This window comes from Coregonus lavaretus (genome assembly GCF_964263955.1).
Source record: "Coregonus lavaretus genome assembly, chromosome: 19".
In the NCBI taxonomy this organism is placed as follows: Eukaryota; Metazoa; Chordata; class Actinopteri; order Salmoniformes; family Salmonidae; genus Coregonus; species Coregonus lavaretus.
The window spans coordinates 30,847,089-30,863,294 of NC_140006.1; the positions used below are offsets into that span (position 1 = coordinate 30,847,089).

The 16,206-nt window shown below is 43.2% G+C and overlaps 1 protein-coding gene across 1 annotated transcript in view; it reads left to right on the top strand.

Annotated features, from left to right (window-relative positions):
* The window catches only part of LOC311147253 (partitioning defective 3 homolog), a 308,941-nt gene that overhangs the window by 64,270 nt on the left and 228,465 nt on the right, over positions 1–16,206 (top strand). The window lies entirely within an intron of this gene.

The window sequence follows — 16,206 nt, forward strand, 5'->3', positions numbered from 1 at the left end:
TGAATGACTCACAGCCACCAAGGTAAACCACTCATGAGCAGATGAGCAGACCTAGTCTTGGTTTACACTTTATCAAAAAGTTTGAGCCCCTGTGATTATTTAACCCGTTCACCTACTCAAGATGACCCAACTTTTTTACCTGTCCCACCCTACCTAATTTTGGCATCACCACACACAGGATGATGACCTGCCCGTTCAGTCCTCTGGAATTTTAGCTTTCCAAAGCGTCTATTCACAGGATTTATATTTATTAGCCCCCTAGGTCTCAAGCTTTCTCAAGACCTAAGTTTGGCATCACCACACACAGGATGATGACCTGCCCGTTCAGTCCTCTGGAATTTTAGCTTTCCAAAGCGTCTATTCACAGGATTTATATTTATTAGCCCCCTAGGTCTCAAGCTTTCTCAAGACCTAAGTTTGGCATCACCACACACAGGATGATGACCTGCCCGTTCAGTCCTCTGGAATTTTAGCTTCCCAAAGCGTTTATCCACAGGATTTATTTATTAGCCCCCTAGGTCTCAAGCTTTCTCAAGACCTAAGTTTGGCATCACCACACACAGGATGATGACCTGCCCGTTCAATCCTCTGGAATTTTAGCTTTCCAAAGCGTTTATCCGCAGGATTTATTGGCATCACCACACACAGGATGATGACCTGCCCGTTCAGACCTCTGGAATTTTAGCTTTCCAAAGCGTTTATCCGCAGGATTTATTGGCATCACCACACACAGGATGATGACCTGCCCGTTCAGTCCTCTGGAATTTTAGCTTTCCAAAGCGTTTATCCGCAGGATTTATGCCTTCCTAAGCAGCCTATAAACGATATACTTTTGCTACACGTTCATAGCGGTATTCGAAGGACTTAACATGTTATTCCTGATCACTCAACCAGCTGGACAGCCGCCCGTGTCGAAATGACCCGGACAGAGCAATCAGCAAGATGAATCAGCTGAATCAACTGAATCAAATGAATCAAATCAATTGAACAGACGGTTCTGACAAACAACAGCGACATGTATTCTTAAATTCAAAAGCTCCTAGTGTCTAACTTTCTGGTTCTTAAATTTGGAGAGACCTACTTGGTATTTCTTTAGATGTTGCCGAGCCCCGGATCGGACCACACAAACGTTTATACTATATTAGTAAGAACTTGGCTTACCTTTTAAAAGCGGCCGCTTTTGTTTGTATGGTCCGTCCAAGCCGTTTCACAACCGCAGATACACACCGTCTCTGATCCCTATCAGGTCCCATCTGGGGTGCCAAATATGTCGTAGAAACATTTGACTAAGAAATAATCAACTCAAACAAAATATCTCTATAGACACGGAAGCCTGTGAATTCAAGAATTTAGACTCTTTATTGCATAACAAAAAGCCTGAGTTTTTTCTCCATGGATAAACTGTCTCTCTCTGACTTAGAGATCTCTTTTATACACACAAATAAACAAACATGCGCACATTCCTAACTTATTTTAGTTCTGCACCGTCCTTCTTTTTCAACATCCAGCTGTCACATAATGTCCACTCCAAAAGGTCATGAATGCTTTTTCTATATGAAGCCTTTTCATTCTATCATTCTATTGGCTGCGTAACGCAGGCCCCCTTCTTAAAACAGAACTAATGCAATGCACACTGTTGAACGCCTCTGTGAAAGAACACATGCATTCATTTAAAACATAGCATACACTTAATGTCTACATTTCTTATTTAAACATGTTTCTTAATTATACAATATCAAACATGTTTATTACATTTTACCTTTGGCATCTCCCCACATGTCATAATGATACATAAAATAATCCTACAGTAGCAGACAGCAGGTGTACTGTGTGTGTGTGTAGAATAACAGCGGGTTGATGAGATGTGGAAGCACCACTATGCCCTGAAGAAGAGACTGAGGGTGGAGACATGTCGGGCCTAGCAGACAGTAGTCTGTCTGTGTCCCAAATGGCACCCTATGAGCCCTGTTTTTAAAAGTAGTGCACTAAATAGGGAATAGGGTGACATTTGGGACTCAATTTGTGTGGCACTAACTTAGGTTTGGTTTGTTTGTTTTAGAAGAAATACAAGAAATTAAGCAATCTGACATGTCTCAACATGTTGAAATAAGAAAGTTATTTGTTAAAGCGTGATTTAAATGCTTTAATCTTGAACAACTCAGTCCTGGGGTAAAGATAGGGGTGTGTATCTGAAGATATCTCTTGGCTTTTCTAATCTGTTTACAGTGAACTCTGTAAAATTGCCTACGGAATAGATTGGCCTAAATGACACTGAATGCCTTTTTGTGTACCTTTTTTTAATAATGTTTAGTGTTCGCTGCACTCTAGTCTATACACAACACACCAAAGCATTTGCCAGGGCCATCTTAATTTCCAGTTGATCAGAACTTAGTCTGTTATTCTGTCTCTACTTTTACATTTTCCTGCTACAAGAAGTTGGTAATTGTTAGTGGATGTGCATGGTTCTGGTTAAATTTGTAACAAAAAGGGCATTTCATAGACATACTTAAAAGCCAGATCAGTGATTATTGCAAAAAAAAGCAGGTAAAACTATTTTTGATAGAATAATTAAATTATTAGTGGGTGTTATGGTTGTGGAAGGCTTATATTTAGCCTAGGTATACTTTTACAAGCCCTGAATTCATTAGATTATTCCTGACTGATTGAAATGCAGTGTGTTGACCTTGTGTATTGACGAAAAAAAAAAGAAGAGATTTATCGTGAATGGTTTGAAAAAATCAAGATTATTCTTTTTGGGCCATATAGCCCAGCATTGCATATGAGGTGGAGGTCTCTATTCTTTTCGCGGGACTTCCTATTTGTACAAGCACCTGAATTTTTTTTTTTTTTACAATAAAGATGTATTGCCTTTGAATGTGGCATGAACACAACTAGTCATGTTTTCATCTGATTGTCAAAGAAATCACTTCAGAAGGCTGTGCATGCTCGTCCACTACAAAATAATTCCAGCTTCCAAACTGTGCATGTGCCGTTTGATTAATGGAAAGGCCATTTGCCGTTTTTTAATTAGGCCTAGACTCTTGTAGCCTGAATTAATTTGTGTTTTGCTAATGAATAGACTTCTTTTGTAAAAAGGAAAAATCGGGACACCTGAAAAAAGGTTGAAATACAAGATGCAAATACAGCGGTGTCTGTCCGGAGTTCATTGCCACGGGAAATTGTGAGGGCCCAGTTGAAATAATGTTGCAAGTTCGCTAGCAAAAGCTCAAGAAGGAGAGAGAGAGGCAGGCATGCAGAGTAGAGAGATGAATGTGATTGAAAGAACCTGAACCAACTGTCACTGGTTTAAACCATGACAGAGTTTTTTTTTTTTTTTTTAATTTATTGAACCTTTATTTAACTAGGCAAGTCAGTTAAGAACAAATTATTTACAATAACAGCCTACCAAAAGGCAAAAGGCCTCCTGCAGGGACGGGGGCTGGGTTTAAAAATAGAAAATAAAATACAAATATAGGAGAAAACACACATCACGACAAGAGAGCGAGGTGGGGGTGTTTGTTTCATTTGGAATACGTTTTATTTTAATATTTACCACTGTAGTGGTACAAAATTACATTTGAAACAAATAGGAGAATGGTTAAATTAGAGAAGTTTGACACTTGTTGCATTTAGGGGAGCTCATGTCTCATTCGCACACTGAATTCATGAAGGAGGGCCCCGGCAAATGGCCTCCCTGGCTGCGTCCCAAATGGCACCCTATTCCCTATATGACTCCCTGTTGAAATACATGTTAAATAAATATACTTCTCGAGGACACATTGGGCTCTGGTCAAACGTAGTGCACTATATAGGGAATAGGGTCACAGATGCGATATGGTACACAGCCCTGTTCTGCCTGTTGTTTCCTATCATCTCATGCTAGGACACGTCTCCTAGCCCAACAGGCCTCCAGACAGACAAACGGATCCATATAGAAGTGATATGGTCTCTGTTATTCATTAAAAATGGCCTAATCCCCTCGACGGAAGAGTGACTATAAAGAATAAAGGATTTGTTTGGGTTAACACTAAAGCAGTCCCAAGTCTGCTTTCATCTTGTTTGGACTTCCTCTCCATTCAGTTAGGTTAATGCTCTCTACCTCTTACCCCCAATTTGTGAAGTTCAACTGGATTTATTTGTGTGGGTGGGTATTTTTCCTATTTATTGAGCTGCCATTCAGGCTTATGAGTGTTTGCCAAGTTTAGGCTGAGTTCTGGGCTCTGGCAAACCCCTTCCTCAGGTCTGGGATAGTTTTCGTCCACTTAGACTTCAATCCTCTTTTATTTGCCAACATCAAGCGGTCTAAGTAAGGGGTAATGTTGGCAGTGTGACAGCCAGTGTAACTGAAGACTGCTCTCTGACGTGTGTCTCCAATTTCCCTTCCATTTCTCTCTAAAGGATTGACCTTAAACAGAAATTCAAATCGGCAGTAATTTGCTGCGCCGCTCCGGTTTCTTTTGCTGTCTGCGAAATTTTTAAATTTTTCTGTACTTGAAAGGTGGTTGCAGACTTGTCATTGTTCGAAAGGTACTCTCCGGCTTTGTCAGTATTCTATAACATCAATGCATCTTCGTGTTGACATGGTTGAATGAATAGAAGAGTAGGAGGAAACCCTGATGTGCCTGCTGAAAGGCACTGTGCTGAAATGTTGCTTTAACAGTCACTGTGTCTATACAAATCTGGGATTATAATACTGTGCATTTCCTATCAATTTCTCATGACTGGGTTTCCTGAAAAGCAGAAATAAATGTTTGCCCGCAGAACATTTTCTGTCTCCATGCAGGTTCCACAATATGCTTTTGGATTGGCTGCTTCATTTAGGGGATCCGAAGGCCATAGGGACGGGAGTAGAGTCTCATTTGGAATGCAGCCTTTGTGTTAAAATGTGTTTGTTTGACCCTGGTTAGTATTAAATGTTGACTGTGTTATCTTTCAAAGTAGGCGTAATGGAATGAAAAATGTTGTCTGATAATAACGTTGACTTAATTCATGAACATTATTGTGATTAGATTTGTTCTCTTTCGCTCATTTGCTTTAATTGCTGTTCTTGCCAGTGGAAATACCATAGACTTATATAATTGCGAAATACCAAACTGCAACATGAATTTAATACTAGAATCCCAGTAGGTGCATATAGCTTACGAGTGTAGTTTTTAAAGCCAAAGCAAAACTCTGTAGGCCTACTTGAATTGCGTCATTAACAACTTTCGCTGCCACCAGGAGCAAAATGGTCAATTGTGAATGGCGTTTGGGTTACGGCGGGTCGTGGTCAAAGTATGTGCGTGCGTGCCTGTGTAGTGCTTACTCTGACCTGCGCAGATGTGGATCTAATAGATGAATGGGGCACTCTGTGATTGTGGGTGGTGTAGGTTTACACACTGGCCCTAGCCAGCCGTCTGAGCTGGGTGTCCTGTGACACCATCTGGCCAGCTTCTCTTTCACCCACACCAGACCCTGGGTACAGATACTACTTGAAATCTTTAAAATACTTTGAGCGTTTGCCCTAGCCTGCCTGGAGTGGTACTGTAGATGGGCTGGATTTGCCGTTTTCGGTCTATTCTATTGGTCCTTTAAGCCAGGAAAGCTCAGTCGAGCACAGATAAGTATTTGAAATTATTTCAAGTAGTATTTAAACCAAGGTCTGACCCACACTGGCCGAGCTAGAGAAAGCTATCAGTGAGAAAGATGCACCGTCCCCCCTCCCTCCTCTTTAACACTGGGTTCCCTGTGCCCTCGCTAGTCCTCTAGGGAACACTCCTAATCTCAACACCCACACATGGGGAGAGAGAGGATACTACTCTCTGACTTTCTCTCAGTCTCTCTCTCTCTACCAACCACACTTCCATCTCCTCCTTTGCTCTCACATCGTGTTGTTGTGAAAGTTGAGAAAAGGCCTCCGCTGTTTTCTACATGTGAAGTGCTGGGTTTTCTCCACTGGAGTGTTACTGGTTGACAATTAATTGATTTAGCGGAGCCAGGTTAGTCCCTCTGAAGGTCGTAGTGGCAGAGTGTGAAGGACGCTGCTCTCCGAGTCCTGTTCATCTAAAAGGCTTTTCATGTGGCCTGGTAAGCAGATTATTTATTTAGGTGGATTGAGATGAAGTGGGGCGACAGAGGTACACCTAGCTACTCCTCATTGCCAAGCCTCTCTTCCTCCCAGTTCAAATTCAGCAAAACCTTTCCACTAATATAGGCCAAACCATTCCAACCTGATGTGAAACGTGGTTCTACTAAGTGCTTTGAGGGGCTCTGTTTGCCCTTAAAGATAAAGACTGGATGTTTGCTCGTTACTCAAAAGTAATTACGGCTATTTTTAGAATCTACTCTGCCTCCTGTTTTTAATCTTTTCAATCTCGATTGGATCAGATATCCACAATTGCACTTCATAAATCTGACTGTAACAGTGTTGTGTGTTGAGAGTGGGACCCCTTCCAAAAAGGGTGTGCTTGGCCCTATGTGCCCTGCCTGCCCCTCCCCGGAATAACGGCCCTGTGGCCGGGGGCTGATTAGGGGGGAGTAGGGTTGGACTAGAGGGGCTGGCTCCTGGCTGTATGTCATGTGGAAGACGGAGCCTCTGCGATAATGAGTCTTGTCTGAGGGGGAGACTGGTGGCTCTGAGGTTGCGTCCTAAATGGTACCCTATTCCCTACATAGCAGTGCACTATATAAGGATTAGGGTGCCATTTGGGACACAGACAGTCTGAGGGCTGACTGGCCTGGTACTGGGGTGACAGAAGAGAGAGAGTGAGGGGTGTTGGGAGGACCGAGGAGATGGAAAGAAACGGCTTTGGAGGACAGAGTTCTATAGCTCAACTGGCCGATTGAGGCTGTGTTTTTGTGCCGTGTCATTGTGATTTAAGACGAGCCACATTACCCTTCCTTTTTACCCCGTTTCTCCAGTTCCTCAGCTCAGTGTAACATTAGTTATTTCCGACCACAGTCTATCACACAGCGTAACACTGGAGAAGGGCAGCCTGGTTGTAAATTGAGTGAATAAATAGTAAGTAGTAATTCCCACTGAGAGGACCTGTACTTAAGATTCCAGATGAGCTTATAGTCACACGGACACACGCACGGACATACACACACACACACACACGGACACACACAGAGAAATGTAAGGCACTTGACGTTAGGACTAAGCACAAAGCCTGCAGAGAGTAATGGACATAGGCTAGGCAATAGGCATATCTTATTACTGACACAGGCCCTGGCTGTGTCCCAAATGGCAACCTATATAGTGCACTACTTTTGACCAGAGCTCTATGGGCCCTGGTCAAAACTAGTGCACTATGTAGGGAATAGGGTGCCATTTGGGACACATACACTCCACAGGACTAGTGTTGTATTGTCCCCCCTCTGCATGTCAAACTGACACGTCTATCTGTTAGTGGGTCTCTGTTTCTGCTGCCAGATAGGCATCACGCTGCACTACTGAAATGTCCAAATTTTCCTCCCTGCAGAACCATTGAGCTAGAATAAATGAAGCTTTTGTTTCTCAAACTCACCTCACTGCAACCGTTCAAGTCAGACTTGACCTCCATCCCAAATGACACCCTATTCCCTAGTGCACTACTTTTGACTTTTGGCTTTGGTCAAAAGTCATGCACTACAGTGAGGGAAAAAAGTATTTGATCCCCTGCTGATTTTGAACGTTTGGCCACTGACAAAGACATGATCAGTCTATAATTTTAATGGTAGGTTTATTTGAACAGTGAGAGACAGAATAACAACAAAAAAATCCAGAAAAACGCATGTCAAAAATGTTATAAATTGATTTGCATTTTAATGAGGGAAATAAGTATTTGACCCCTCTGCAAAACATGACTTAGTACTTGGTGGCAAAACCCTTATTGGCAATCACAAAGGTCAGACGTTTCTTGTAGTTGGCCACCAGGTTTGCACACGTCACAGGAGGGATTTTGTCCCACTCCTCTTTGCAGATCTTCTCCAAGTCATTAAGGTTTCGAGGCTGACATTTGGCAACTCGAACCTTCAGCTCCCTCCACAGATTTTCTATGGGATTAAGGTCTGGAGACTGGCTAGGCCACTCCAGGACCTTAATGTGCCTCTTCTTGAGCCACTCCTTTGTTGCCTTGGCCGTGTGTTTTGGGTCATTGTCATGCTGGAATACCCATCCACGACCCATTTTCTATGCCCTGGCTGAGGGAAGGAGGTTCTCACCCAAGATTTGACGGTACATGGCCCCGTCCATCGTCCCTTTGATGCGGTGAAGTTGTCCTGTCCCCTTAGCAGAAAAACACCCCCAAAGCATAATGTTTCCACCTCCATGTTTGACAGTGGGGATGGTGTTCTTGGGGTCATAAGCAGCATTCCTCCTCCTCCAAACACGGCGAGTTGAGTTGATGCCAAAGAGCTCGATTTTGGTCTCATCTGACCACAACACTTTCAAAAACACAAATGTTTACATGTATTGATTTTGGGGCCTCTATATTTTGCTCGCTTGTTTGTCCGCCAAGTGCATTGATTTTCGGAGCACACAGATGTTTTACGATGCTATGAAAAGGATGAGTATTGACCCCATTAGAAGACATACTGTTACTTATGAGCGATGACTGTTATGTATTCCAAAGCATTAATTACGGTTGTGCAGAAAGAAAAAGCTATGAGCTTACAGTGAGGGAAAAAAGTATTTGATCCCCTGCTGATTTTGTACGTTTGCCCACTGACAAAGACATGATCAATCTATAATTTTAATGGTAGGTTTATTTGAACAGTGGCAGCATTCTTCCTCCTCCAAACACGGCGAGTTGAGTTGATGCCAAAGAGCTCGATTTTGGTTCCATCTGACCACAACACTTTCATCCAGTTCCCCTCTGAATCATTCAGATGTTCATTGGCAAACTTCAGATGGGCCTGTATATGTGTTTTCTTGAGCAGGGGGACCTTGCGGGCGCTGCAGGATTTCAGTCCTTCACGGCGTAGTGTGTTACCAATTGTTTTCTTGGTGACTATGGTCCCAGCTGCCTTGAGATCATTGACAAGATCCTCCCGTGTAGTTCTGGGCTGATTCCTCACCGTTCTCATGATCATTGCAACTCCACGAGGTGAGATCTTGCATGGAGCCCCAGGCCGAGGGAGATTGACAGTTATTTTGTGTTTCTTCCATTTGCGAATAATCGTACCAACTGTTGTCACCTTCTCACCAAGCTGCTTGGCGATGGTCTTGTAGCCCATTCCAGCCTTGTGTAGGTCTACAATCTTGTCCCTGACATCCTTGGAGAGCTCTTTGGTCTTGGCAATGGTGGAGAGTTTGAAATCTGATTGATTGATTGCTTCTGTGGACAGGTGTCTTTTATACAGGTAACAAGCTGAGATTAGGAGCACTCCTTTTAAGAGTGTACTCCTAATCTCAGCTCGTTACCTATATATAAGACACCTGGGAAACATAAATCTTTCTGATTGAGAGGGGGTCAAATACTTATTTCCCTCATTAAAATGCAAATCAATTCATAACATTTTTGACATGTGTCTTTCTGGATTATTTTGTTATTCTGTCTCTCACTGTTCAAATAAACCTACCATTCAAATTATAGACTGATCATTTCTTTGTCAGTGGGCAAACGTACAAAATCAGCAGGGGATCAAATACTGTTTTCCCTCACTGTATGTAGGGAATATGGTGCCATTTGGGACACAGGCATGTGCACTGTGTACGTGACCTTGTGTGGTCGCTGATTCACAACCTATGAACTTGAATTTACATAGGTACATTTACATTTATATTTTAGTCATTTAGCAGACGCTCTTATCCAGAGCGACTTACAGTTAGTGAGTGCATACATTTTATTTTATTTTTTTCATACTGGCCCCCCGTGGTAATCGAACCCACAACCCTGGCGTTGCAAACGCCATGCTCTACCAACTGAGCTACATCCCTGAATTTGTAGCGAGATTTGTCAAAGTTGATTTGTGTGTGATCTTTGAGTCATGCCACACAACGTTGTTCTAATGTTGTTCATTTGTGTTGTGCAGCTCCATTGCTTCACATCTCTGCTCTGTCTGGAAGACTCTGTTCCCTGAAACCACCTTCATCATGATGTTTCTCAATTCCAGTTTACACCTAGGGCGTTTTTACACTACCAAAATATATTAAGTAAGATCTGCCTTTCTTCTACATCTGTTTACACCATCTCTACATTATCATTGGATGTGGTGTGGGCCATGGCCAAATGTGTGTCTGTAGCTAATAGTCCCAGGGAACCATAGTCTACCTCACTGGTTGAGTTGGCAGCCTTCTGATCAGATAAACAGTAAAGGCGAGTGGTGAGTATAGACTGGTCAAAATGAAAGATCGTGCCATTTGGGACGCAGCCTGTTTGAAGGGCAGGTACGGTAGTAGAGTGAACGAATCCTCCAGAATCAACCCAGCTAGAGTTGTTATCTCTGAGTACCTCTGAGAGAATTGTATTCTCATTAAGGTCTCTGTGCTGCCTGCCTACCAGGCTGTTTTTCTTGGCGTAGATGACACTGGCTATTCGGTAACTGAGCTATTTCTAGGCCGTGATCAGTTAGGCCTTCATGCTCTGTTTGAGTCTGGAACCTGGCTGCATCCCCACTGGTCCAATCCCAAACTATTTCACCCCCTACCAGATTCCTCAGATACCTCCTAAATGGCACCCTATTCCCTGTATAGCCTAGTGCAACTTTCAACCAGGCTCCATAGGGCACTGGTCAAAAGTAGTGGACTATATAGGGAATAGGATGCAATTTGGGACGCACCCATGAATCCTTTGTACATTACAGTATCGTTGGTGTGCTGCTAGGACACGAGAAAGAAGCATGTAAGGGGATTTCTCTGAATTGTATTATGTTGTAATGTTTGTTAATCTCTCCCCAGATATTTACAGTAGCTTTGTCTTCATTCTATCAGCTCCCTGCCACATTGCCTAAGTAACTTACTCTGTCCTCTCCATCTGTCAACGCAACACCGGGAGAGGCTCTCCCTCCATGCTTAATCCTAAATCTATAGTCACTTAATTATGCTCTCAGATCTGTGTGTGTGTGTCTGTCTGTGTGTGTGTGTGTGTGCGTGAGTATACGCACGTGTGTTCCCCCCTCCCATTTGTTCTCTGCATTAATTCAGCTCCGAAAGAGAGCACTGCAGCAAAACTAGTTCTCAGGGCTATACTAAAACCTCATGGGAGTTCAAGTTTTAGTCAGTCATACTGTAAACTACATGTAAATGAGCCTACATGACCGAGGAAGGAGGGGAATGGGTTTTGCTTCTAAATCTGCATTGGTGTTCTCAGCTGTAGGGAGAGCAAGGGGAGAGGGAGAGATTTGAGGAAGGATGGGTTTGGGTTTGGCTCCTAAACCTGCATTGGGGCTGCTGAGAGAGTGGGTTGTTGTGAGGATGAGTTCTGCCTGAGTGGAACAAATGCAGCATCAGTACTTTAATATGAATGAAGTTTAAATATAAAGTGGCTTCAGAAAGTATTCATACCCCTTGACTTATTCCAGATTTTGTTGTGTTACAGCCTGAATTCAAAATGGATTAAATAAATAAAAATCACCAATCTACACACAATACCCCATAATGACAGTGAAAATATGTTTTTAGAAATGTTTGAAAATGAAATACAGAAATATCTAATTTACGTAAGTATTCACACACCTGAGTCAATACATGTTAGAACACCTTTGGCAGCGATTACAGCTATGAGCCTTTCTGGGTAAGTCTCTAAGAGCTTTGCACACCTGGAAAGGTGAGGAGGGTGTGTTCATAACAGTTCAACTGTTTTATGTTGTTAGCAAGCAAATAGATCCAAGTTGGCTAGACTTTAAATAAAAAGTTTAGCTCGCTACTCACTAGCACGTGGGCTTGCGCTTGAGAGATTGTTTCTATAATGCCTGCTACAAGAAGTTGGTCATTGTTAGTGGATGTGCATTGTGCATGGTTCTGGTTAAATTTGTAACAAAAATGGCATTTTCATAGACTCGAAAGCCAGATCAGTGATTATTGCAAAAAAGAAGGTTCAACTGCTCGACTGAGGGACCTTACAGATAATTGTATGTGTGGGGTACAGAGATGGGTGATCATTTAAAAATAATGTTACACTTTTATTGCTCACAGTGAGCCCATGCAACTTATGTGACTTGTTAAGCACATTTTTACTCCTGAACTTATTTAGGCTTGCCATAACAAAAGGGTTGAATACTTATTGACCAAGACATTTCAGCTTTTCATTATTTGTATTAATTTGTCAACATTTCTAAAAACATAATTCCACATTGACATTAGGGGCCATTGTGTGTAGATCAGTGACAATCTCAGTTTAATCAATTTTTAATTCAGGTTATAACACAACAAAATGTGGAAAAAGTCTAGGGGTGTCAATACTTTAATACTATAAATGTCAGGAAAATCAAAACCTGCTTGAATGTCTTGATTAGATTTTCATACAGAATGATCCTGATGACAAATTAGGCGTAGCCTACTCGAGCAGGCTGTAACACAACAAAATGGGGAAAAAGTCAAGGTGTGTGATTACTCTCTGAAGGCACTATGTCAGGATGAAGTTGAACTGTGTCTTGATAGTGTCTTCAGACTGTAGTGGGAGAGAGCGGGACGGAAAGAGAAGTTCTGGAAGAGAGCAATGGAGCGTGAAAGAGGGAGAGCGAGAGGAGAGCGAGTGAGACATGCTGGGAGCGAGCTAGGGAGCCGGAGATTCTGGGAGAGAGCAAGGGAGCAGAGATTCTGGGAGAGAGCAAGGGAGCAGAGATTCTGGGAGAGGGCAAGGGAGCAGAGATTCTGGGAGAGTGCAAGGGAGGAGAGATTCTGGGAGAGGGCAAGGGAGGATAGATTGTGGGAGAGGGCAAGGGAGGATAGATTGTGGGAGAGGGCAAGGGAGGAGAGATTGTGGGAGAGGGCAAGGGAGGAGAGATTGTGGGAGAGGGCAAGGGAGGAGAGATTCTGGGAGAGGGCAAGGGAGGAGAGATTCTGGGAGAGGGCAAGGGAGGAGAGATTCTGGGAGAGGGCAAGGGAGGAGAGATTCTGGGAGAGGGCAAGGGAGGAGAGATTCTGGGAGAGGGCAAGGGAGGAGAGATTCTGGAGAGAGCAAAGGGGTGAGAGAGCGAGCAAGAGAGGGGAAAAGTGGTATGCTTAGCCTTCTCACGAAGTCCATCTCCCTGTACCTCCCTCCAGCCAGCCAGCCAGCCTGTTCCTTCAGTACAACAGTACAACACTGGTCTTTGTGCATACTGCTCTCAGTGCTCAGCAGCAGTGCATGGTGATGCAGCAGACGTCATTGACAGAGTGGCCTGTCTGTCCACTGCCTGTTTGGACTGCGCCCAGAACCCATGGTGCTTTGCATTATTCCAGGACACATCCTTGTAGAGAAGGGCCTTAACACTACGGCTCTGTGCAGGCTTGGAGTCAGAAAAAAGGCTTAACTCCTGCACCACTCGATGCGTTCATCCACTCTGTGCAGGTCTGGAGTCAGGCCATAGGCAACATGCAGCCAAGGCAAGCTAGGGGAACCAGGGGGAACCCCAGGATAAGTTCAGCAGACTTAGCTATAGCATACAGAGTTATAGACCTTTCATTGAACTCAACACACATTCCTATAAGCGTAATACTTATTTCTGTACATGTTCGAGACCAGAAGGGAGGGTGTTCCTGCGAGCCATTCTGACTCCAGGCCTGTTGCTGCCAGAGTCGGTTGATGGGAACAGAGCTGGAGCCTGTCAGATGTTCCCACCTTGTATGTGTTGAAATAAGATTCATTTTGATTCAAGAGACAGCGGTTTTGTTTTCACTATTTGTCAGGGTTGATGTAGCCTCGACTTGCAGGCTTCAAAAGCTGAAAGAGGATGAAATGTGGCTATGCAAGGCCAGTAGGGGTGGGAATTGCCAGGGACCTCATGATAGGATATTATCACAATACTTAGGTGCCGATATGTATTACGATTCTCACAATTTTATATTTATTGTGATTTGATGCTGTGATTTTGTGATTCGATGTTCCAAACATATTGCTTACCATATGTCTGCTGCAGTGGGACAAGAGAGAGCCATGAGAAAACAACAAGTTTTGATCAGTCATGGAAATAAAAATGCTTAAAACTGTCTCCTTATTTAGAAAGAAGATGGAGGACAAGCTATGAAGGAAAAATACTGCCGTTTTGGTGCAGGTACAGCCAACTAGCGCAAAAATAATATTGCGATATTGTCAAAACGATACGATACATAGTAAAAAATTATATCCCGATATGTAACTATTGATTTTTTGCCCCCATCACTAAAGGCTAGGGGTTGATTATTTACGTAATGTGTGTCTGAACGTGGGAAGCTGTGCCAAATGGAAAAAACAGACTGAAACAGAGTGAACTAGCCTAACCTGAACTTGCTTGTTTTCGTTGCAAAATGATATGCCAACGTCTGCACTAATGAATACGACCCTGGTTTCCAGTATGGTCCACGTTTACTCCAGATCCAGAAACCTACTGTGAGATGTGGTGGTGTTATTTACAGTAGGCTGTTTTAACTGGAAGGACTGGGGCCTCTAGGAATGTATTTTACACACAGCAGATAGTATCCCCTCGGCAGACTACTACACAGAACCCTTGCTTGAGGCCAAGCCCCCTGGGTAAACATACAAAATAGACATGGGCCATTGTGATTTGTTTGTGTACACTCAGTGTTTGCACCCTGCCCTGAGCCATCTGACCACTAAGGGACTGGTTCTTTATGGCTGCACAAATCAGATGTTATTGGTCACATACACGTGTTTAGCAGATGTTATTGGTCACATACACGTGTTTAGCAGATGTTATTGGTCACATACACGTGTTTAGCAGATGTTATTGGTCACATACACGTGTTTAGCAGATGTTATTGGTCACATACACGTGTTTAGCAGATGTTATTGGTCACATACACGTGTTTAGCAGATGTTATTGGTCACATACACGTGTTTAGCAGATGTTATTGGTCACATACACGTGTTTAGCAGATGTTATTGGTCACATACACGTGTTTAGCAGATGTTATTGGTCACATACACGTGTTTAGCAGATGTTATTGGTCACATACACGTGTTTAGCAGATGTTATTGCGGGTGTAGCGAAATGCTTGTGCTTCTAGCTCCAACAGTGCAGTAATATCTAACAAGTAATATCTAACAATTTCACAACATATACCCAATACACACAAATCTAAGTAAGGAATGGAATTAAGAAAATATACATATATGGACAAGCAATGACAGAGCGCCATGGACTAAGATACAGTAGAATATTATAGAATACAGTATATACATATGAGATGAGTAGTGCAAGATATGTAAACATTATTAAAGTGACTAGTGTTCCATTTCTTAAAGTGGCCAGTGATTTCAGTAGGCAGCAGCAGCCTCTAATGTGCACAGAGTACGTCCAGTCTGTCAAATGAACTGGTCGTTACATTAAGGAATCCATTTGCGGAGCAGCACTGGTGTAAATGTGCTCTCCCCTTTCTCCTGTAGTCCACTCCCTCTCTCCCTCTGGCAGACTGTCATTCTGGGTGCAGCCTCATTTGGACTTACCAAGGTTGTGTTCATTAGGCACCAAATGGAACAAAACAGACTGAAACAGGGAGGGACGACTTGCTCCAATAAGAAACACACATTTCCAAACACTCAGTTTATCGTTGCATGCCCTAAGGAACAATTCCCAGTGCTTTATTGCCATCTGAGACCGATCCTCTTTAACATGTGATTGATGGACCAAGACCGTCCCTTCAGTGGGGTATCAGTGGAGGGGGGGGGGGGGGGGGGGGGGGGGGGGGGGGGGGCATCATGGCCTATATTAATCAAGGGTCTCAGAATAGGAATGAAGATCTAGGATCAGTTTAGCCTTTTAACTCATAATGAATAAAAGGCAGTCCTGATCCTACAGTAGATACTAGATCAGCACTGCTACTCTGAGACACTTTATGAATACGGGCCCAGATGGTATCTCCAGGGGTCCAGTACTGCCTAAATGGGATGAGTGACATGTCTGTCAGAGTCGTAATGATCTTAATGATATGCGTCAGCTCCACACGGTCTCGTCCATTGTCCCTCACTGTCAGGGTTTAACACCATGGGGACACATCAGTCACAGCATGCAGAATATATTACACTGCCAGCCAGCTATATTCATCAGTCTCTCTCTGCATATCTCTCTGCTCTCTCCTCTCTGCCTATCTCTTGGTCCTTCTCT